This window comes from Pantherophis guttatus, chromosome 7, assembly GCF_059756535.1.
Source record: "Pantherophis guttatus breed Tessera chromosome 7, ASM5975653v1, whole genome shotgun sequence".
NCBI classification, from domain to species: Eukaryota; Metazoa; Chordata; class Lepidosauria; order Squamata; family Colubridae; genus Pantherophis; species Pantherophis guttatus.
In genome coordinates this window covers 14709718-14733452 of record NC_142069.1, presented here as the reverse complement: position 1 = coordinate 14733452, position 23735 = coordinate 14709718, and the positions used below count along the sequence as shown (strand labels likewise).

At 44.2% G+C, this 23735-nt stretch overlaps 1 protein-coding gene across 6 annotated transcripts in view; it reads left to right on the top strand.

Annotated features, from left to right (window-relative positions):
• The window catches only part of CALD1 (caldesmon 1), a 231040-nt gene that overhangs the window by 66780 nt on the left and 140525 nt on the right, over positions 1-23735 (top strand). For 3 of the 6 annotated variants that reach the window (XM_087873072.1, XM_087873068.1, XM_034403507.3), the window contains exon 2: positions 21614-21749. The exons of the other annotated variants lie outside the window; for them this stretch is intronic. The gene's annotated coding sequence lies outside the window, so the exon portion shown is untranslated. The remainder of the gene's footprint in view (positions 1-21613; positions 21750-23735) is intronic. 6 annotated transcript variants of the gene reach the window in all.

Here is a 23735-nt window from a genome sequence, read left to right as displayed (position 1 = left end):
CAAATGCCCACATGTGGTACAATCTGTGGAATCATTCAGAGGCTATGTTGCAATGAAGCCATTTGTTGGTTCTGCATCTGGGCTTCCCTGAAATCCATATTATTATTTGTTTGTTTGTTTGTTTGAATGGATTAGCTCCGAAGCCAGGTGGTTCTTGAGAAAAATTTATGGTTTTGAAATGAATTTGCAGCATGTTTCATATGACAAAAGAGCAGTGCACACCATTATTTATGGTCTAGAATAACATTTAGGTTTACCACTAACTAGAATTTATTTTAAGGGGGGAAAAACGTTTGCAAAAAGGGATGTGATTTATATGGAATTTTTTTTAAAACCAGGTTTCCATAATAAATTGGTTTGGAGAGCAAGATCCCGTCTGTTACTCATTATTTCCTAATGGTTGTCACACCCAATTAATTCATTGGCATTGTTCATTATTTTGGAGGTGTTACAAAAATGAGGACTGGGTTTAAATGTGTATTCTTTTGCATGTTTTTAGAGTTTAAACAGCCTGGTAATTCTGAAGCCTTGTTTGGGTTATAAGTTAATCTATTGCTTTCATATGTAATTGTCCACTGGAGAAGAATAGGTTGGGGCAGCAAGCGACAAAAGCAAACACAGTCATGATTCCAAAATGTATATTTATTTATACAAGACATTTAGAAGCCACTTCCCTGTTAAGATATATTAAAGAGTTTTTTGAAACTATCCTACAGCTAAAACTTTCTCCCAGCAGATAGAATCCCTTCTTTTTCCTACATATCAATAACAACAAGGTGGGACAAGATAAAATAAGGTCTCTATCCAGGAGTGAAATGCTCCCGGTTCGGACTGGATCACCCGATCCGGTAGCGATGGAGGCGGGTGATTCAGAGAACGGTAGCAAAAATCCCTGCCCCCCTCCATGCCCAGCTGAGCCGCACAATCATTAGAGGCTTTTTTTTTTCTTTTAAAAGCATTTTTTCTACAACCTCTTTGGCCGAAAAATGCTTTTAAAAGGAAAAAAAAAGACTGATGATTGCACGGCTCAGCTGGGATCGTCAAAGGCTTTTAAAAGAAAAAAAACCCTCTTTGCTGAAGAGGTTGTAGAAAAAATGGTTTTAAAAAAAATTGGCCATGCCCACCCAGTCACATTAACCCCCCCCCTCCCACCAAGCTATGCCCACAAAACTGGTAGTAACAAATTTTAGATTTCACCACTGTCTCTATCTGATATGACTGTAGTGCTAGCCAGCCTAAACAATCAAAGGCAATGATCATCTTTATAGTCCATTACTCAGTTTTGGCCTTCAAATGCACCAGCAATTTATCATATGTACTCATGGATGAAAGGCTGAGTCCAAAGAATTGAGGCCTTTGAACTATGATGCTGGAGAAGACTCCTGTGAGTCCCTTGGACTGCAAGGCGATCAAACTTGTCAGTCCTAGAGGAGATCAACCCTGACTGCTCTTTAGAAGGCCAGATCCTGAAGATGAAACTCAAATACTTTGGCCACCTAATGAGAAGGAAGGACTCATTGGAGAAGAGCCTAATGCTGGGAACGATTGAGGGCAAAAGAAGAATGGGCTGACAGAGAATGAGATGGCGGGATGGAGTCACTGAAGCAGTTGGCGTGAGCTTAAATGGACTCCAGAGGATGGTAGAAGACCAGAAGGCCTTGAGAAATGTTGTCCATGGGGTCGCGATAGGTCGGACACGACTTTGCAACTAACAACAACAATCTGATATGACTGTAGTGCTAGCCAGCCTAAACAATCTACAAATCAAAGGCAATGATAATCTTTATAGCCTATTACCCAGTTTTGGCCTTCAAATGCACTAGCTAATTTACCATATGTACTCATGGCTAAGTACATCCATGCATAAGCCAAACCTATTTTGGGGGTCTATTTAAGCATCCAAAATTCTCAGCTTATCTGCAAGTAGATACAATTGGGGCAGTTATTTCATCTCCAGTCCAGACGTGACTGCTGGACTAGATTTCTGTGCTGCTAGAAATCTATCTTCAAATTCTCATATTCCTAGGCAGAAGCAATTTCCTCTTTAAATCTAATCTGGATGCCCTGAAACTAGACAGCTTCCAGATCTGCAGACTTCAACTTCCAGAATTCTTGGCAATGACCGTGTTGGCTGAAGGATCCTGGGAACTGAAGTCCATGCATGCATGTCTATAGACAGACCAGGTTTATACGGCTGGCTTAATTGTGTAATTTCTGAGCTAGTATTTTATTGTACTTCCTTTATTGAGTAAGAAAGAAGATCCTGGAAGCCTGAAATGTACTGGGCCCCTGGCCTGGAGAAGCGTGTGAGGTCCCCAATCCACATTTGATCTGTTTGTTGATTGTCTTTCATCCAGTGTGTGTTTCCTTGCTTGGCTCGGGGGCTAATATGGCATGGGGGCTGTAACTGTTTTGTTTTTTTCTCTTTCCTATTTGCATTTGTCCTTGGAAGGCATTTGTTATTTTTGGCAGACTCTGCAGTATTATTGGGAATTTACTAAGTTCCTTCAAGGCCTCTTTGTTCAGTCATTTAATTTACTCCATTTGCTTAAGGACTTTTCATTTCACTGAATATAAACCAAGGGGGAGAGAGAGAGAGAGAGAGAGAGAGAGAGAGGGAGGGAGGGAGGGAGGGAGGGAGGGAGGGAGAGAGAGAGAGAGAGAAAGAAGGAAGGAAGGAAGGAAGGAAGGAAGGAAGGAAGGAAGGAAGGAAGGAAGGGAAGGAAGGAAGGAAGGAAGAAAGAAAGAAAGAAAGAAAGAAAGAAAGAAAGAAAGAAAGAAAGAAAGAAAGAAAGACGGACGGTTAGATAGTTGGAAGCCTTCAATCGTAATCACCCAGGAGAAAAAACTGACTAAAAACAAGTGTTAATATCTTTGCTTTTTCAGGGCCTTCTTGAAAAGACAACAGGGAGTGGAGAGATGATTTGGAGGTCACCTTAGGCTGCAGTTGACTGTCCTGTTGCAAAACCAGTTAGAGCAACAAGAAGCCTACAAATCTGATTCATACTCACGACTTTTGATAAAGGAGAATATTTGTAGCTCAGGTTTGGAATGAGGGGTCCTCGGTGCTCTCTGAGCTTGGTTGTTTTTATGCAGACACTTCATTCCCCAAACTAGCTTGAATTAATCAAGTTAACAGTAAATGGCCCAATGAATTGCCAGGGCAAGCCACTAGAACAGGGGTGTCAAACTCGCGGCCAGTTGCCCCGCCCCCACCCGGTTTAGCAAAGGGGGGAAAAGTCGCAATATGTCACGTGACACCGCCGTGACGCTGCAAATTTGACACCTCTGCATTAGAATATAATCTGAGAGCAAACCTCACTCCTTAATAACACTGATGAAGTTACCTAGTTGGGTAATGAAACATCTGCATAAAGCAAGCAAGCCAAGAGAGCGCCAAGGACCTCTCATCTCACCACTTTTCTGAGCAAATGCTTAGGCAAAATTTAGAAGCAGCTCTTTGCCTGGTGACTGTGTAGACTCAGCTCAAGCACAGCAAATAATCTTTGCATTATCTTCCCAGTTTGGTATTAACATCCTTCCACTGTTCCTTGATTCTCTGAGACACCACTGGGACTTCTGGAAATTGGAATTCAGCAAAATCTGGGTTCTCCAATCCAGTTCCATGACCTGCAACAAGCATTAGAAAGCCAAATACAGATCAGAATAACATAAAAACAAAATTGGAAGAGACCTTGGAGGTCTTCTAGTCCAACCTCTTGTTCAACCCATACCATTTCAGACAAGTGGTTGTCCAAGCTCTTCTTAAAAACCTCTGGGGATGGAAGGCAAGATGCTCCACTGGTTAATTGTTCTCACTGTCAGCAAATTTTTCCTCAGTCCTAGATTGGTTCTCTCCGTGATTAGTTTCCCTCATAACTTCTGCCTTCATATGCTCTGGAGAAAAGATTGACCTCCTCTTCTTTGTGACAGCCCCTTAAATATTGGAACCAGGGGTGGGTTCTAAATTTTTTTACTACTGGTTCTGTGGGCGTGGCTTATTTTCTGGGCGTGGCTTGATGGTCATCTGACAATTCTTTAGGATTTAGCAGAGGTACTGGTCTACCAGGCTTTTAACTGCTTGCAGAGCTGTACCGATCTACCCATTTATTTTTTGCAGGCACTGATCTACTCATGTATTTTTGCAGGCACTGATCTACCCATGTATTTTTGCAGGCACTGGTCTACTCATGTATTTTTGCAGGCACTGATCTACCCATGTATTTTTGCAGGCATTGGTCTACTTATGTATTTTTGCAGGCACTGATCTACTCATGTATTTTTGCAGGCACTGGTCTACTCATTTGTTTTCTTTTAACACTGATCAGCTGATCGGCCCTTTGAAGCCCCGCGGCAAGAGTTTAAACAGTTTTTTATCCTCTAGCCATCAGCTGGGACTCAAGAGGCAGCAATAGATTGGGGGTGGGGCCAAATAAAAGGTAAGAATAACGTGGGGGGTGGGTGGAGGGGGTGGGGGGGCAGGGGGGGGCAGAACCGGTTCGGTGACGTTATATTGTCACCGCTACCGGCTCAGGAGAACCAGGCCGAACTGGGAGGAACCCACCACTGATTGGAACACTGCTATCAAGAGCAGTCTGCGTTAAAAACCTAGAAAATATGGAATAGGAGAAAGGAGGTTGGGAAAATTAGCAGGCCCAGTATAATAAATACGTCTCTACCTGGCTGCCAGCAAGGAAACAGCACCACGATGAGAGAGATTCATGCTTAGATTTATTTTTGCTTGCAGTTTTCAAACTATATTGCTGTGAAAAAAAATGATGAATGGATCTCCTTTCTGGGCCCATGACTTTGACCTGTGTCAGATGTGCAAGAATTCTGGTCTCCCCTAATAGCACTAGAATGTTTTTTAGAGTTTTGCTCATCTGAAAATGGAACAGACACTCTGAGCCAAAAAAAAAATAAAAATAAGAGACCAAGAACTTGGACCAATTCCAGCCAAAATAGCTTCGTTCCAGTGAAAACAGGAATCAGATGTACGGTCCCTCTGATAGACTAATAGCATAGTGCTATTTGGCCTACGTTAATTGCAGTGACATTAGACCCAATTTTGTGTGTGTGTCTGTGCAATTGCCTTAATGGTTACCATCCGTGGCCTAGAATGTCAGGCAGGACTCGTGCAGAAGATGTTTTGGTAGATCTTGGTTATTTTTGAAGGTCATTAGAAAAAAAAGCTAAGCAACGTTTGCATTTGCAATACCAACGAGAAGGTGGTTAAAAACACATGTGACCTCTTCTATTTCTGTATGGTGGTAGGAGGCGCATGTTTGAGGACGTGCCTTGTCACGATCAAGTCTTACTCTGGGATATCCCTAAATAACTCTTTAATTCAGCATCCCCCAATCTTGTGCCCTCTAAATATACTGAACTTTATTCCCATAATTTCCAGGCATGCAGAATGAACTTCCTTTCCCAGATCAGCATGGAAATATGACATGTTAATTGGTTACTACTCATGACCTCTACCCAGAGGAGCCTAGATGCTCCACTACTATGAGAAGGAAGAGTTGGATTCAAAAATACCGTCAGAACTAAAATATCACAGATTCCTTCAATGGGAGATCCTGCCACAGAGGCAGACCATCAGTATAAGGATCAAGCACATGAATAAAACACATGCATGCACACACACACACATCTACCGTAGGAAAAGGGCAGAGGTGGGTTTCAGCAGGTTCTGACCAGTTCTGGAGAACCGGTAGCGGAAATTTTGAGTAGTTCGGAGAACCGGTAAATACTACCTCTGACTGGTCCCGCCCCCATCTATTCTCTGGCTCCCGAGTCCCAGCTGATCGGGAGGAAATGGGGATTTTGCAGTAAACTTCCCCTGGAGTGGGGAGGGAATGGAGATTTTACAGTATCCTTCCCCTGCCACGCCCACCAAGCCATGCCACACCCACCAAACCACAACCACAGAACCAGGAGTAAAAAACATTGAAACCCACCACTGGAAAAGGGAGCTATAAATACTAAAACTCTATGAAAACTATTCTTTTCTTTTCCCTAAGAAAAACCAAAACTCTGTATGTTTTATTTGAAATGCTTGAGCATCTCCGTTTTGCTCTAGATCAGGGGGTCTCCAAACTTGGTGACTTTAAGAAGTGTGGACTTCAATTCCTAGGATTCCTCAGCCTTAAAAGTCGCCAAGTTTGGAGATCCCTGCTCTAGATGAAATATCGCATAAAGTGCAGGGAGTACTTGACTTATGACTGCAATTGGGACCAGAATTTGCAGGTGGTTATTAAATGAACGACACCTGATTTTGCAACCTTTTTGCCAGAGATGTTAAGCAGATCAATGCAGTTGTTAAGGGAACCATGTGGTTATTAAGTGAATCCAGCTTCCCACACTGACTACGCTGGTCGGAAGCTGGCTGGAAAGTCTCAAATGGCGATCACATGACATTGGGACGCGGCATCCCGCATAAATACATGCCGGTTGCCAAGCAACCACATTTTGATCACATGATCGTGGGGATGCTGCAGAGAGTTAATGACCCAGTTTTACCAAATAAAAGGTAATGGATGAGGGGAGCTTGAACCTGGGTCTCCCTAGTCTTAATTCTACTCTTCAACAAAGCTCCTACAGTACACCACACGGTTGTACAAGTACAGAGAAACATTCCTTGCTCTTCCCATGAAATTCAACAGCAACATCAAACCAGTTAAATATGCAACTAGAGACCCAACTGACATTAAGAGGCTTCTGATCTTTTATCTTCATCGCCCCTCTTACACAGGAGGGGAGATGTAACATATTGTCACATACAGACTTCATTCCTCCAAGTTCTCAGAAAGAATGTCGAGCATTTCACCAGGCTCTTCAAGTGGATGGGAAAAAGTCAAAGGGGGATTTTTTGGGGGGGGGATTTTTTTTGCTAGGCATTCCAAATGCCTGACCAGGCACCCCAGAGAGATCTTCATTCTGGAGAACCAATGCTACGGAGAGAGAGGGAAATATGGCACAAGTGGATGGCTGTCTCAGAAAGAATGATGACACAAACTCAGCATTCAGTGGGAGGACTATATGTGACTGGGCATTCAATTTAGTAAATATTCTTAGCAGGATATAATTTTTTTAAAAAAATAAATAAATAAAATGTCCATTAGTCCCAAGTGCTTAGCAATAATTCCACTTTCCACTGCTCGAATACCATCTCAGATTGAATTGAAAAAGGAAACAACAAGGGAGTGGAAAAGGGGAGAGGAGTAGAGAGGGGGAAGGAGGGGAGTTGGGAGGTGAGAAGAGAAGAAAAGAAGAATGGGAAAAGGAAGGGAAGAAAGAAGGGGAAAAGAAGAGTAGGAGAGAGGGTAAGAAAGGGAGGAAGAAGAGAGGAGAGGGGAAAGACGAGAGGAAGGAGAAAAGGGAAGGAGAGGAGGAATAAGGAAAGTAGAAAGAGATAGAAGAGGAGAGCGAAGGGAAGAAGAAAAGGAAAGGTATTAAAATAAAGGAAGGAGATGGTAGAAGAGCAGACCCAAACAACTAATTAGTAAATGGAAGTTAAAGAATAAGATGAATGAATAATGATTAATGATGCACAAAAGACTGTACATTTAAATATGTTGATAAAAAATAAAAATAAAAAACTTAAAAAAAATAATTCCACTTTTTTTTTCTTAGTGCCTTCTCCGTTCTGCAAACATTTGGATATAGTTGAACTGAGATTTCTAGATATGGTTTTTGTCCATGCCAGCTGGGAACTGTAGAATAGCAATGACACTTAGACTTATATACTGCTTCATAGTGCATCTGGGTTTTACCTGCCTTGGAAGGATGGAAGGCTGAGTCAATCTTGAGCCGGTGAGACTTTGAACTGCTGAACTGCAGCCAGCAGTCAGCTGAAGTAGCCTGCAGTACTGCACTCTAACCGCTGCACCACCTTGGCTAAAGAAGCTGAAATCTGTCTACGCAGTTCTTCCTTTCCACCTTCCCTGTATGCAAAGCAGGGCAAGGAATTAGCATCATTGTGTAGCTGCTCAGACTCGGTACTCTCCCATCCTCCCATGCTGAGAACTGTGGTTTAGCACCGCCAGGGAACCACAGATCAACAAATGCAATTTCAAAGGAGCAGTGCTTTCTATTTATACGAGGCGACCTGTGACCCATTGGGTCATTGTTTCAGAGACATTTCCTTAACTAAACAAAGAAATAGAATGACCCCGGATGGGCCGAAAAAGCAGTGACAGTGGTAGCAACTTCCAACTTCCTGCCAGCTTCCCCACTGACTTTTTGTGTAGGAAGCTGGCAGGGAGCTTTGAAAATGATGATCAGGTGGCCACAGCAGAGTGTGGCAATGCGACAGTACGGAACCAGTCACAACTTTGCCAAAATTCAATTCTGTGGGAGTCAGGGATCCCAGATTCTGGACGTGTTCTGTAAATTAGCCCATTTGAGATCCATTTATTCTGTTCCGTTCTGTTCTGTTCTGTTCTGTTCTGTTCTGTTCTGTTTTATTCTATTCTATTCTATTCTATTCTATTCTATTCTATTCTATTCTATTCTATTCTATTCTATTCTATTATCGTTGTTGCCGTATGAATCACTTTTTTGCACAATCAAACAGATCCAAGAGTTATTGTTATTACAGATAGTCCTTGATTTACGACCACAATTCAGCCCGAAATTTGTATTGTTACAGCAAGACATTTGTTAAGTGAGTTTTTCCCCATTTTACGACCTTTCTTGCTTCAGTTATTAAGTGAATCTCTGTAGTTGGTAAATTAGTAACCTGGTTGTTAAGCGAATCTGGCTTCCCCATTGACTTTACTTGTCAGAAGGTTGCAAAAGGGGATCACATCAGTGGTGGGTTGCTACTGGTTTGCCCCAGATTGTTCGAACCGGTAGCGGCGGTGGCAGGAGGCTCTGCCCACCTGCCCGGCCGCTTCTGTGCATGTGCAGAAGTGTTGCTCGTGAGTGTGCGCCCACGAGCAAACCAGTAGCCACGGGATTTGAAACCCACCACTGGATCACATGACCTTGGGACACAGCAACAGTCATAAATATGAATCCATTGCCAAGCATCTGAATTTTGATCATGTGAACATGGAGATGCTGCAACAGTCATAAGTGTGCAAAACGGTCATAAGTCACTTTTTCCAGTGCCGTTGTAACTTTGAACAGTCACTAAATGAAGGACTACCTGTACAAAGATGTTCCTATGTGTGGGCTATTTCTGCTTCTTTGTCTTTCTATATGAGATATCTTTCAGTCTGCGTTAGCCCGGGATCAGAACCGTGCGCCTGTGTTTTCATGATTTCAGCACCTCTTGGCATCTGAGCCAATTTGCTTCCAGGTCAGCTCATGTCATAGGAAAATACCGCATAAGATATTTTTGTGGTGTTCATGTATGCGCTCATGTATGTGCTTGGTGGGCACTTTTGTGCCCATCATCTGGTTACCTGGTCATTGGCTGCCTTCCCTCCCCGCTAGGTCAAGATGCCTGGTGCCTCACTTTGCTCCATGAAGCTTTTGAAAGGGATAGAGCTGGAAGGAGGTACGATTGGCACAGAGGAACAAATGGGCACGGATGACAATCATGGGGAGGCTGTGGGGTGACACAAAAATGCTTGGCAATGAGGAATAATAGGCTGAGGCTGCCAGAAGAGCAAGAACCAGAACTGTATACCTCCCTCGACACCCCCCTGCATTAGTGGTATTGTGGTCCACCAGCAGCAGCGGAGTCGGACAGTGAGGAGGCTAGGGAGGACCATGGGTCAGTCCTGGAGTCTGGGGAAGGCCCGGACGAGGGCTCTGCATTGGAGACAGAGATGGGGCCAGGGCCATCTGGGAGTGATGTGCGGACTCTGGAGCAGTGGTAGGTTCCTCCCAGTTCGGCCCGGTTCTCCCGAGCTGGTGGGGGTGATGATATGATGTCACCGAACCAGTTCTGCCCCCCTGAGCCCCCCCACGCCCCCCCACTCACCCCCCTGCATTATTCTTACCTTTTATTTGGCCCCACCCCCAATCTATTGCTGCCTCCTGAGTCCCAGCTGACGGCTAGAGGGAAAAAAACTGTTTAAACTCTTGCTGCGGGGCTTCAAAGGGCCGCCCTACAGCTGATCAGTGTTAAAAGAAAACAAATGAGTAGACCAGTGCCTGCAAAAATACATGAGTAGATCAGTGCCTGCAAAAATAAATGGGTAGACTAGTGCCTGCAAAAATACATGAGTAGATCAGTGCCTGCAAAAAATAAATGGGTAAATCGGTACAGCTCTGCAAGCAGTTAAAAGCCTGGTAGACCAGTACCTCTGCTAAATCCTAAATAATTGTCACATGACCATCAAGCCACACCCACAAAATAAGCCATGCCCACAGAACCGGTAGTAAAAATTTTTAGAACCCACCCCTGCTCTGGAGCCTCCAGTCGGACATCAGAGAGGCAGAGGAATAGGAAGAGCCTGTTCCTAGTACACGCATGTGCAGAGCTGCCAGAAGGCAAGAGCAGCTAAAGCAAGAAGGACGACTCAGGAGTAAGGCCAGGAGATGATTGGCCCCTCCCATAAACTTAAAAGAGCAGCAAAGGCTCTTGGGCTCTTTGTAGGAAAGCAACGTTGCTAAATCTGTTTTCCAGTCGGCGGTCTCTTGTTTCTGAACTTCGTGGGGCTTTGCCAAGAAAGGCCTTTGGCAGGGTGCCAAAGAAGATAAAGGTTTGTGATAAGCCTGAAGGACTTTTTTCTGAAGGACTTGTTTTGGAATTAATTTGGACTAAGCTGGGAATGAGGTAATTCTCAGCTGTTATAATAAAATAGTTTTGTTTGAGACTAATTGTGTCTTGTAATGACTAAGTGAACCTAAGTCACAAGAAATGGTAAAAAAAGAGGAGGAGGAGGAAAACAGAAGCAGAAGAATCCAAATTATATTATTCAGATATTATGAGAGAAAACAATAAATGATAACTGGCAACCTGAACTTAAAGGATATTCCTAGCCTGGCAAGCAGAAATTAGGAGTGGCTTGTTTTGCCTCCATCCCAACTCCACTTCTTTTTTGCCTTCCTTGGTTCTTAGAGGAATGGGAAGACCTTTGTGGATGATGGCAAGAAGCTGGTGCCACTAAGAGGGTCTTAGTCCGAGGGAGGCCACTGTTCCTCAGACGGCCGGATGTGAATCCCTCCTTGTGAAGTGGGGTCATGGGGTGCAGATGGGCCTGCTGGTTACGTATCTGGCTCCCTGCCACGTGGCAGCGGCCTTGCCTGAACTACTCAACGTTATAGCCGCGGTGGCGATTGATACCCCTAGACTTATGGTCATGGGGGACTTCAACCTGCCATCCGTCGGTGAGGCGTCTGAGGTGGCTCAGGAGTTCATGGCTTCCATGACGGCCATGGACCTGACCCAGTTAGTTCATGGCCCTACTCACACGGGGGGAAACACGCTGGACCTGGTTTTTGTCTCTGGTCAGTGGCTGAGTGGTCTCGAGATAGGGGATATAGCGATCGAGCCCTTGTCATGGTCAGATCACTCCCTCCTTCGCTTTGACCTTCGAACTGCCACACCCCGCTGCAGGGAGGCGGAACCGATGAGGTGGTTCCGCCCCAGGCGCCTGATGGACCCGGATAGGTTCCAGACGGAGCTTGGGCCATTTCCTGAGGCTCTGGCACACGGCTCGACTGAAGACCTAGTGGCTATCTGGGATAGGGTGGCCGCTGGAGCTTTGGACCGGGTCGTGCCTTTGCGGCCTCTGACCCGGCGTCGATCTCACCTGGCTCCCTGGTTCACCGAGGAGCTGAGGGAGATGAAACGCCGGAAAAGACGCCTGGAGAGCAGTTGGAGGGCCAGCCGTTCTGAATCTGACCGAACACTGGTAAGGTCTCATATTAAGACCTACCTGGTGGCAATAAAAGCGGCAAAATGTAACTATTTTTCCCCTCTTATTGCGTCATCAGATAATCGCCCGGCCACCCTGTTTAGGGTGACCCGCTCCCTGCTCCACCAGGAAGCACGGAAGGACCCCTTGGAGGGTAGAGCCGAGGACTTTGTACAATATTTGTATGACAAAATCGCTCAGATTCGGGAAAATTTGGACTCTGACTGGGTAGATTCGGGAGGGAGGATGGAGGCAAGTCTTGAGAATATTATCTGGGAAGAGTTTGATTCTGTGACTCTGGAAAACGTGGACAAGATACTGGGCAGACTAAGCGCGGCCACATGTTTATTGGACCCGTGTCCCTCCTGGCTGGTGCTGGCCTCTCGGGAGGTTACACGAGGCTGGCTCCAGGGGATTATAAATGCTTCCTTGAGAGAGGGTGTCTTCCCTGCTGCCTTGAAGGAGGCGGTGGTGAGGCCTCTCCTCAAGAAGCCTTCTCTGGACCCAGCAGTGTTGGCTAATTACCGTCCAGTCTCCAACCTTTGCTTCATTGCGAAGGTTGTTGAGAGTGTGGTAGCGCGACAGCTTCCTCAGTACTTGGATGAATCGGCTTATCTAGATCCGTTCCAGTTGGGCTTCAGGCCTGGATACAGCACGGAAACGGCATTGGTCGCATTGGTAGATGATCTCTGGAGGGCCCGGGACAGGGGTTGCTCCTCTATCCTGGTCCTATTAGACCTCTCAGCAGCTTTTGATACCATCGACCATGGTATCATGCTGCACCGGTTGGAGGAGTTAGGGGTGGGAGGCACCGTGTTGCGGTGGTTCTCCTCCTTTCTATCTGATCGGTCGCAGTCTGTGTTGACAGGGGGGGCAGAGGTCGACCCCGAGGCCCCTTATATGTGGGGTGCCACAGGGGTCGGTTCTCTCACCCCTTCTGTTCAACATTTATGTGAAGCCGCTGGGTGAGATCATCCGTGGTTTTGGGGTGAAGTATCATCAGTATGCTGATGATACTCAGCTATACATCTCCACCCCGGACCACCCCAATGATGCCCTTAAAGTGATGTCCCAGTGCCTGGAGGCTGTACGGATCTGGATGGGGAGGAACAGACTCAGGCTCAACCCATCCAAGACCGAGTGGCTGTGGTTTCCGACGTCCCGATATAGTCAATTGGTGCCATCATTGACTATTGGGGATGAGTCATTGCCCCCCACAGAGAGGGTTCGCAACTTAGGCGTCCTCTTGGACTCACGGCTGTCTTTAGAAGAACACTTGATAGCTGTGGCCGGGAGGTCTTTTTATCAGGTTCGCCTGATTCGCCAGTTGCGTCCCTTTCTGGATCGGGACTCGTTAAAAACGGTCACTCATGCCCTCGTCACTTCACGCCTGGACTACTGTAATGCTCTCTACATGGGGCTCCCCTTAAAGAGCACCCGAAGGCTCCAGCTGGTCCAGAATGCGGCCGCGCGGGTAGTTATGGGAGCAGCATGGCGCTCCCATGTGGCTCCCCTCCTGCGCGAGCTGCACTGGCTCCCTGTGGTCTTCCGGGTGCGCTTCAAGGTCTTAGTTACCACCTTTAGAGCGCTCCATGGCTTAGGACCGGGGTACTTACAAGACCGCCTTCTGCCACCAATAGCCTCTCACCGCCCAGTACGCTCCCATAGAGAGGGGCTTCTCAGGGTGCCGTCAGCCAAACAATGTCGACTGGCGGCCCCCAGGGGGAGAGCCTTTTCTGTGGGGGCACCCACCATCTGGAACGAACTCCCCCCAGAGATACAGAAGATTCCGGATCTGCGCACTTTCCGCCGTGCCCTCAAAACATTCCTGTTTCAGCAGGCCGGCCTGGGCTAACTTTCCCTTTATATTGCTTTTTGATTTTATTTTAAACTGGGATGTCTTGAATTATCTAGGACCAGAATGTTTAGTATATTTTAATTGGTTTTTTATTATTAACGTTTGTATTACATGTATTTTTATCGTTCGCTGTTCACCGCCCTGAGTCCCTTAGGAATAGGGCGGTATATAAATTTAATAAATAAATAAATAAATTAATTAATTAATAAACTGGTGTAGAGTCTAGACAACAGTTAAGCACCAACCGTCAGCACTTAAAAGTTTCCCACGAGAAGCACAGCCGTCCTGGCTTGCTGTAAATAACTTAATGCCGTTTGCGTTTCCTGAAGACAAAGGGGAGACAACTGGTTGGCTTTTAACCATTTGTGTCTCACAATCACCACAAGGTTTCTGACTGTGTTTTCCAGTGGCTTTTAGCACACATCTGGCTGTGCCTAAGAGGAGGCACATTAAGTCAAAGGCCAATTTTCTTCTCTTTCAGAGAAAGAGACAGTTATACTAAATTAAACAGTTATACTAAATCTGCAACTGGATTCTTGTTATTAATTTTACTTACTGTCCAAGGTACAACTGAGATGTTGATACAAAGAGCATGGTGCAAAGCATCCATTTCTGTTCTAAGATGCAACCTGTAACCAGTGGCTCAATTTCCAGTCTCAGTTTTATAAAGTACTTTAGAACCAGCCTTCTGAATCCTAAACCCTCTGGGTTTTTTTTTTTTTAATATATAGAAAAAAACTAAACTAGAAGCTTTGTCACGTTTATGGATTATTTTCTGCAGTGATTTTTTTTTTTTTTGCACATGAGAAAGTTCTTAGAACACCCACCCCTCACTCCAGTCTGCAGTACAGGTAGTTCTCGGCTTACAACCATTCATTTAGTGCCGAGGTGGTATTCAGCAGGTTCTGACCGGTTCTGGAGAACCGGTAGCGGAAATTTTGAGTAGTTTGGAGAACCGGTAAATACCACCTCTGACTGGCCCCACTTCCATTTATTCTCTGCCTCCTGAGTCCCAGCTGATCGGGAGGAAATGGAGATTTTACAGTATCCTTCCCTTGGAGCGGGGATGGAATAGAGATTTTACAGTATCCTTCCCCTGGAACGGGGAGGGAATGGAGATTTTACAGTATCCTTCCCCTGGAGCGGGGAGGGAATGGAGATTTTACAGTATCCTTCCCCTAGAGCGGGGAGGGAATGGAGATTTTACAGTATCCTTCCCCTGCCACTCCCACCAAGCCACACCCACAGAACCAGTAGTAAAAAATTTTGAATCCCACCACTGATTTAGTGACAATTTGAATGACAGTGAAAAAAGGGACTTTATGTTTTTCACACGTATGACTGTTGCAGCATCCCTGTAGTCACGTGATTAAAATTCGGATGCTTGGCAACCGGCGTGTACTTATGACGGTTGCACTGTCCCGAGGTCATGTGGTCACCTTTTGCAATCTTCTGACAAGCAAAGTCAATGGGGGAGCCAGATTCACTTAACAACCATGTTACTGATGTAACAACTGGAATGATTCGCTTAAGGACGGTGGCAAGGAAGGTCGTAACAGGAGACAAAATTCACTTAACTGTCTTGTTAGGAATGGAATTTTTGGGGCTCAATTGGGGTCGTAAGTTGAGGACTACCTGTATTACACCGCATTTAAAATCTAACAGCAGATGAAATAAAAACCAAGGATTCAGGAGGCATGAAAAAGAAAGCAACACTGAAGTATGGCTAAAGCATGGTTAAAGTCAACGGGTAGCATTTTTTTTTTTTAATTTGATTTATATGCCGCCCTTCTCCGGAGACTCAGGGCGGCTTACAGTGCGTTAAGCAATAGCCTTTATACTTTTGTATATTTTATACAAAGTCAGCTTATTGCCCCCACAAACTGGGTCCTCAATTTACCTACCTTAGAAAGGATGGAAGGCTGAGTCAACTTTGAGCCTGGCAAGATTCGAACTTACTTTAATTGCAAACAGCTGGTGTTAAATTACAGTGCCTTGTCTGCAGAGCTATCTAGGCTCCTGCATTGTTTCTGTAATGTTTAAGTTTATTTAAGTTTAAGTTTATTTATTTGTCAAGCATATATAAAATTACAGGTAAAAAGTATAAACATAATTTGAATACATGAAAAGAGTAGGTAAAAAGGAATATTAGGAAAGGAACAGTAGGCACGCTGGTGCATTTATGCACGCCCCTTTGTGCGTGCATGTGCTGAATGACATTAGCAATAGCACTATAGCAATAGCATAGCTTTGCAGCCCTCTCTAAAAGACAGCATTTTGCCCCCAACAATCTGGGTCCTCATTTTACCAACCTCGGAAGGATGGAAGTCTGAGTCAATCTGGAGCCTGGTGAGGATCGAACTCCTGTCTGTGGGCAGAGTTGGGCCTGCAATACTGCATTCTAACCACTGCACCACCACAGCTCTTCTGCCATCTCAGATGGCTACTTATTGCCTTTTTCAGGCTCACCTGGTTTTACAAGCAGCGGTTATTCTCGCTACAAATTTTAATAAGAATAAAACAAACAAAAACATGTTTCCCGCTTCTTCCCTCTGAGGACACTAATGGAATGCTAACCAGTTTCCTGACAGCAAAAACAAGAGTTTATTTTTAATTAAAAAATAACAAAGTTGAATTGACCTCCGTTTTCTCCAGCTGCTGTTTTTCCATCATGGCAGTTTATAGGCCGTAGACTTTTTGCCACTCTTCATCAGCATTTGCACATGACTTGAGGGATGGCTGCAGGGGACGGCTGCAGAGACATCAAGAAAGTCAAGGCGGCAACTGCAAGTTCACAAACAAAACCCCAACCTTTTAAGATGTGTGTCTGTAAAGCAGGGTGGTATCAGTAATTTTGACTTTTTGACACCAACCTGCAGACGTTTCTGGCTGGCTGGCAGGCAGGTGAGAGAGGGAGTGGATGCTGATATTACTCCATTAAAGGAGCAGGAAAAGACTGATGCTGATGCTGCAGGATCCTTCCCAGGGGTGAAATGCTCCCGGTTTGGACTGGATCGCTCAATCCGGTAGCGATGGAGGCGGGTGGTTCGGAGAACCGGTAGAAAAGATCCTCCCCCTCCCCCCCGATGAGCTGCACAATCATCAGAGGCTTTTTCTTTTAATTTTAAAAAGCATTTTTTCTACAACCTCTTCGGCCCGAAAAAATGCTTTTAAAAGTAAAAAAAAAAGCCTCTGATGATCGCGCAGCTCAGCTGGGATCGTCAAAGGGATTGTCAGCTGATGATCCCAGCTGAGTTGCCTGATCGGCAGAGGCTTTTTTTCTTTTAAATGCCTCTGACGATCCAAGCTGATCGGCAGAGGCTTTTAAAAGAAAAAAAGCCTCTGCCGATCAGGCAACTCAGCTGGGATCGTCAGAGCCTTTTGAAAGCATTTTGTTACAATCTCTTCCCCGAAGAGGTTGTAGAAAAAATGGTTTTAAAAGAAAAAAAAATTGTCCAAGCCCACGCAGTCACATTACCCCCGCCCCCACCAAGCCACACCCACAGAACCGGTAGTAACAAATTTCTTCTCCCTCTCTGTTTTAAGATATTGAAGTCATAGTAGTAGCAGCAACAGCAGCAGCCAGGAAAATAAAAGGGAGGGTAATAATACTATCTCAGCTGAAGTATGGAGTGTGAATGTTCTTCTACACTTGGTTGATAGCAAATCAGCCTCAGATGCCACTCCCTAATCCTGGATAAATGGAGTTTTCAAGGTCAAATTCAAATTCAGAATAGAGCTGGAAGGGACCTTGGAGGTCTTCTAGTCCAACCCCCTGCTCAAGCAGGAGACCCTATAGAGGGATGGCCTTCAAAAATTTCAGCAACGGGTTCTCTGCCTGGTTGCTGGGTGGATGTGGACATGGTGGGCATGGACATGGTGGGCGTAGCCTAGTGTGCCTCCTGCACCAGGGTGGGGGGGGCGTATTTGCCTTCTCTGGACTCTGGAGGCCCTCCGGAGCTTCTGGGAGGCCCATTTTCCCCCCTCTCCGAGCCTCTGCACGAGCCCTGCACTTACCTCGCATCCACAACGAGCCACATGGAGACTCCTGGGAGGGGCGGGGAGGGGTGAGTGGGCGGGGCCAGCCAGGGGTGGGATTTGGAGGTTCTCCGAACCGGTTGTAATGTTAGCTACGGGTTCTCCCGAACCCGTAGCAGCCAACCCCTGACCCTGTACCATTTCAGACAAGTGGCTGTGCAGTCTCTTCTTAAAACCTCCCAGTGATGAAGCATTCACAACTTCTGAAGGCAAGCTGTTGCTTCAAAAGTTGTGGGCGCTTCATCACTGGATCTAAAAATAGGGAAATATCTAGTCGATTTGATTATTAGACAGAGATCTCCTCATCTGGAATATTTGTTTATATAATGTATTATTCTTGTTAGATAAGTATGAGAAAGTGTATAACTATTTGTAGACCCGTTAGGTAAAGGGAAGAGAATTTATCAGAATTGGATTGGATTGGATTGGATTGGATTGGATTGGATTTTATTATTTTATTTTATTTTATTTTATTTTATTTTATTTTATTTTATTTTATTTTATTCAGCTGGAATGGATTTTTTATGTTTAATGTTAGTCTTAGTTGATATCTGGGTCATTTTTTACTTTTTTGTACACTTTTTTTTGTCATTAGTGTTGGATGTATGTTTTTTGTTTTTTATATTTTATTGTTGTTGATAAAACATCACAAATATATATAAAATAATACAAATAGGACATATCTTGAGAGCTAGGGTGGGACAGATGTAGTGTATGTTGAACTGAGAGCTTTTTTGATTGGTCAGCCTTTGGAGCCAAAATGGAGAAATATATCCATCAAATCTAAATGAGGTTGGAGGCAAAATAAATTGGCTGATCTCCTTCCATTTCCTGCTACCGCCCATTGTGGGCAGTGCTTGTTGTGTGTCCAGATGATGCATCCCCACCAGCTTCTTCCTTTTTATCGCTATCCCTCTATTGAGTCTGATGGGTGAGAAAATGCTTACACCAGATGTTATGGGATAAGCGATGAAGCTGTTCTCTGCAGGGGAAGGAGTTTATAAGACGCATCTCAGCGGAGACCCTTTTTACTAACTAGAGAATCTGGGGGCTGTAATCCTTGCATAGAAAATGTTTTGGCAAATCCCTAATACGCTTTATTTGGAAATAGATTGAGGAGGTCAGTTGTTGGTGAGAGGATTAGGATGAGAGAGTAGAACTGGATCATAACTCTTTCATACTTTTCTGTTGAGGAGTAAACCACCGAACGTTGTAGATCTTTCTCCAAAGAAAAACGAGTTAACAAAACCAGTAAAACAATATTGGTGGAAAGGCACTCCTTAAAAGTATTTGTCTCTGGAATTACCATGTAATTCAAAATAAACTAAGAAAAAGTTTGAATCACTTTTTCATGTCAGTTTTCATGGTCTTTTCCTTGAAGGTCATATTAATTTGGCACCAGATGAAAGTTAACTCTGGCTTGGAATGAGGATTTGCTAGGAAGAGAACTTTTTTTTTTGTTTCCAACCAAATCCGCTAAGGAATCAAAGGATCATCTATAAAAAGAAATCTCCCATACTTCCTTGGCAAGGATTTCTGGAACCGCAGAACAAATGTGCTAGTCCCTAAATGTGGCTGATAGGAGTTATGTTCTAAAGCACCTGGAAAGCTATGTGTTGCTTAGTTGGCATTATCAGTTCTCAATCTCTTGGGCAACTGTCCGAAACCCATACCTCTTTCTGACGTGGGAGATGGTCAGTGAGCCTGTGAGACATTGTTTGATATTATGATCCTTCTCTCAAGGCGAGAACCAACCTAGAACTAAGGAAAGGTTTCCTGACAGTTTGAACAATTAATCAGTGGAACAACTTGCCACCAAAAGTTGTGGGTCCAACACTAGAGGTTTTTAAGCAGAGATTAGACAACCATTTGTCTGAAATGGTATAGGGCAGGGGTCTGCAACCTTAAACACTCAAAGAGCCATTTGGATCCGTTTCCCACAGAAAAGGAAACACCGGGAGCCACAAAACCCGTCCCGTGCCTGACTATTTCTTGAGCGGCCACAAAACTAGCATATGTAGTTGAATTAAACGTTCTGTTTTCTTCTGAAACTTTTCTTTTCTTGGATTTATCCATGGTTGGACTACGAGGGGTTGAAAAGCTCAATAAATCGCGTGCTGGCGGGTGTCGCACATTGGCAGTTGTGATGCATATTTTGAGTGACAGGGAGCCGCAGCAGAGGGGTGAAAGAGCCATATGTGGCTCCAGAAGTGCAGGTTGCTGACCCCTGGCATAGGGTTTCCTGTTTGATCAGGGGGTTGGACTAGAAGACCTCCAAGGTCCCTTCCAACTCTTTTATTCTGTTATTCTTTCTTTTTCTTTTTTAATAATTTGATGATTTTTCTGTTCCTTTCCCTCAAAGTTGATTATGCAAGATGGAGGAGGCAGCTGCATAAACTGAATTCAATCACAATAAAACAAAGAAATGAAATAAAAGGGAACCTAATACAATTCTCTTCAGCAAGATTTGTAGAGAAAAATGGCTTCCAAGAATTCCAGCAACTCAACTATTTCCCATTTAGAACCAATGTATCTCCATGGGATTTAGGACAGAGTCTCTCTGAGCTTCTTTCTAATCATCTTTCTGTGCTCTGACAGAGAAGCAGATCGTTTTACCAATAATAGAAAAGTTTGATCTATTGATCTTTGTAAGTCTGGAGATCAACTATTACATAATTCTGTCATGCCAATAGAAGAGAAGACTTGTAGCTTGGGATTGAACTGTGGGGCCCTTGTCTCAAAGATGCTTTTTCAAGAGGCAACTGGACTTTCTGGGTTATCTTTGAAGATGTTTCACTTCTCATCCAAAAAGCTTCTTCAGCTCTGACTGGATGGCGGGGAATGGAAGGATTTATACTCCTTGCAGACAGCTGATCATTTGCATTCTTTTAGAGAGTCGTTGAGGCCACTTGGAGGTGTATCTGTATCCTCAGCAGTGGTGGGTTCCTCCCGGTTCGGTCCGGTTCAGCCGAACCGGTAGCGGTGACGATATGACATCACTGAACCGGTTCTCCCCCCCGCCCTCCCCCCCCAAGTTATTCTTACCTTTTATTTGGTCCCACCCCCAATCTATTGCTGCCTCCTGAGTCCCAGCTGATGACTAGAGGGAAAAAAACTGTTTAAACTCTTGCCGCGGGGCTTCAAAGGGCCGTCCTACAGCTGATCAGTGTTAAAAGCAAACAAATGAGTCGGGTCGTAAGTGTGAGGACAGGTCGTAAGTGCGAGGACCTTCCAGAAAGGACACTGACCAGCTAGCCACGCCCACCTAGTCACATGACCTCCAAGCCACACCCACAAAATAAGCCACGCCCACAGAACCGATAGTAAAAAAATTTAGAACCCACCGCTGATCCTCAGGGTCACCTGAGTACTAGAACAAATGGGTGTGGAACCTTCCTGGAACTGCTGAAAGTTCTGTGTTGTACACTGGAGATTAACGATGTCGTACCCCTCCCCTTTGACATAGATGGCCTCATTGACCCCTCTTTCAAACCAGTGGTCCTCTCTATCCAAAATGTGGTCCTTGCTGTCTTCAAAAGAGTGGCCTTTGTCTTTTAAACCCAGATGGACTGCTGAATCTTGTCCTGATGGATTTGTTCTCCTATGTTGAACATTACATTTATGAAGTGGTTGTTTTGAAGGAATTGATTTGGATGAGATGCAGAATTATCATTCTAAATTAACCCCATCTTTCAGTGTATCTATGTATAATGCTTCCAGGCTGGTCAAGACAGGGTGAGATAAATTCCAGAGCTTATTGGGTTTGAAAAATAAAAAGAGTAGTCCATTTTTGGGAGGGAATTAATTATACTCAAGCTTGGATTTAGAGCAGAGAATTATACCTGACTCTTGACAAAAATGAGAGGCCAAACTTTTATCTTTCTCTTTTGTCCAGTTTTCCTCAGGCAAACATTCTTGGAGGGAATTCTTTTACATCGTTTCAGTTCTTCAAAATCTTCATTCCAAGCTGCATTTGCTTGTCAGATAACTACAGAAAGTTGGTGTCATCATCAAAAGTGAATAGTGGAAAGGTATTTTTTACCCTCCAAATGATCTACTCTTAAGATTCCCACATTTTCAAATGTAGATGAGAGAGAAGGGAGGGAGAGAAGGGCGGAAAGGGAGGGAGGGAGAGAGGGATGGAGGGTTAGAGAGAGGGAAAGGGAAGGAGAGGGAGCAAGAGAGGGAGAGAGAGAGAGAGAGAGAGAGAAGGAAAGCTCTCAAGTTGTTAAATATGCCTTAAAGAGAAATGTCCTTGTAGGTTTTTAAAATCTGTTTTCTGCAAAGAGTAAAATCTGTCATAGGTCATCTACTGTGAAGCTTAGGTTTGAATCCTTGACTCAAAGTGAGACCGAGTCTCTTTGCCACTCAACTTTGTAGTGTAAGCCAGCACGAATCAAACAAACGATGCCATTGCAATATCAACCGGTCTGTTAGGCTAAAAACACAAAACTTGAACAGCATCTTTCCCCCCCACACCAATTTTTTTTTTTTTTTTTACAAACATATCAATGTGTGAACAGTGTGGCACCTGGGTATCATGCATTCTAATACAAATAGAACTAGTAAGATTAATCATAATTATTACATTCAATCAACTTATATATTTCTAATAATAATACACGTTTATATTAAGTTACAGTCTATCATTATTCAATTATTCCATATTTTCTCTTGTTATTCCTTTTATTTTATTATATAAAAGTGTATACACTAATATTCCCCCCTCTTATTTCTGTCTCTTATTCTAACTTTTAATCATATCACCCTTTATTTAAAAAACGTTTTCTTTCTATCCTACCTAACTTCTAATCATATCTTCTACCTAAAAAAAGAAAAGAAAGAGAGAGAAAAAGAAAAGCAAATCAGAACAACAAAAAAGAGAAATCATCTATCCATCATCTCTTGCCCGCTTCAATACTTTAATTGCTATGCTTTTTTTGAGAACAGCGTCTTTTGTTGATGATGGCATTTTCTGAAATGCCTCAGCCTTGGGCAAAAACTTGAGGACTCTTTAAAAGCATGAAATCTACACCATTTGATGTATAATTGGAGGCTTTGGACTATAAGAGGTGTCCAGAGATGTTGCCTAAGACAACGGTTTTGGACAAGAGGGTGCTGACAAAGTTTGAACTTTGTCCCCTTGTTTTTCATGATGGTTTTGACAACCTGCAGGCTATCATCATGTATTCAAGACACAAACTTACAATCTTTGATTTTTATTTAGGAGTATTTCATCCACAGTCAGTTTGTGTTTCGGGGTTCTCTGCCCGGTTTCTGGGTGGGCATTGCCATGGTGGGCATGGCTAATTGGCCTCCTGCACCATGGTGGGGGGGATTTTTGCCCTTCCTGGACTCCAGAGGCTTTCCTCGAGCCTCTGGGAGGGCGAAAACAGCCTTCCAGGCTGGGGCGCTTATGCATGCCCCCTTTATGGACCTCTTAGGAATGGGGTGAGGTCCACAGTAGACAGTTTAAGGTTGAAACTGGGTGGGTTTGAGGATGTAACAACGAAGTCAGGTAGAGCATTCCAGGTGTTGACCACTCTGTTGCTGAAGTCGTATTTTCTGCAATCGAGTTTGGAGCGGTTTACCTTGAGTTTGTATCTATTGTTTGCCTGTGTATTATTGAGGTTGAAGCTGAAGTAGTCGTTGACAGGTAGGATGTTGTAGCAGACAATTTTGGATACTATGCTTCGGTCAGACCATAGGCGGTGTAGTTCCAGGTTGTCCAAGCCGAAAATTTCGAGCCTGGTGGCATAAGGGATTCTATTGTGAGCAGAGGAGTGGAGTACTCTTCTCATGAAATATCTCTGGACCCGCTCAATTGTATTAATGTCCGATATACAGTGTAGATTCCAGGCAGACGAGCTGTATTCGAGAATTGGTCTGGTAAAGGTTTTGTATGCCCTAGTTTGCAATACAACGTTACAATGTTGTCCCCTTCTCCTTTTGCCTTCAATATTTCCTAACATCAGAGTCCTCTCTTCTCATTTGGTAGCCAAAATGTTTGAACTTCA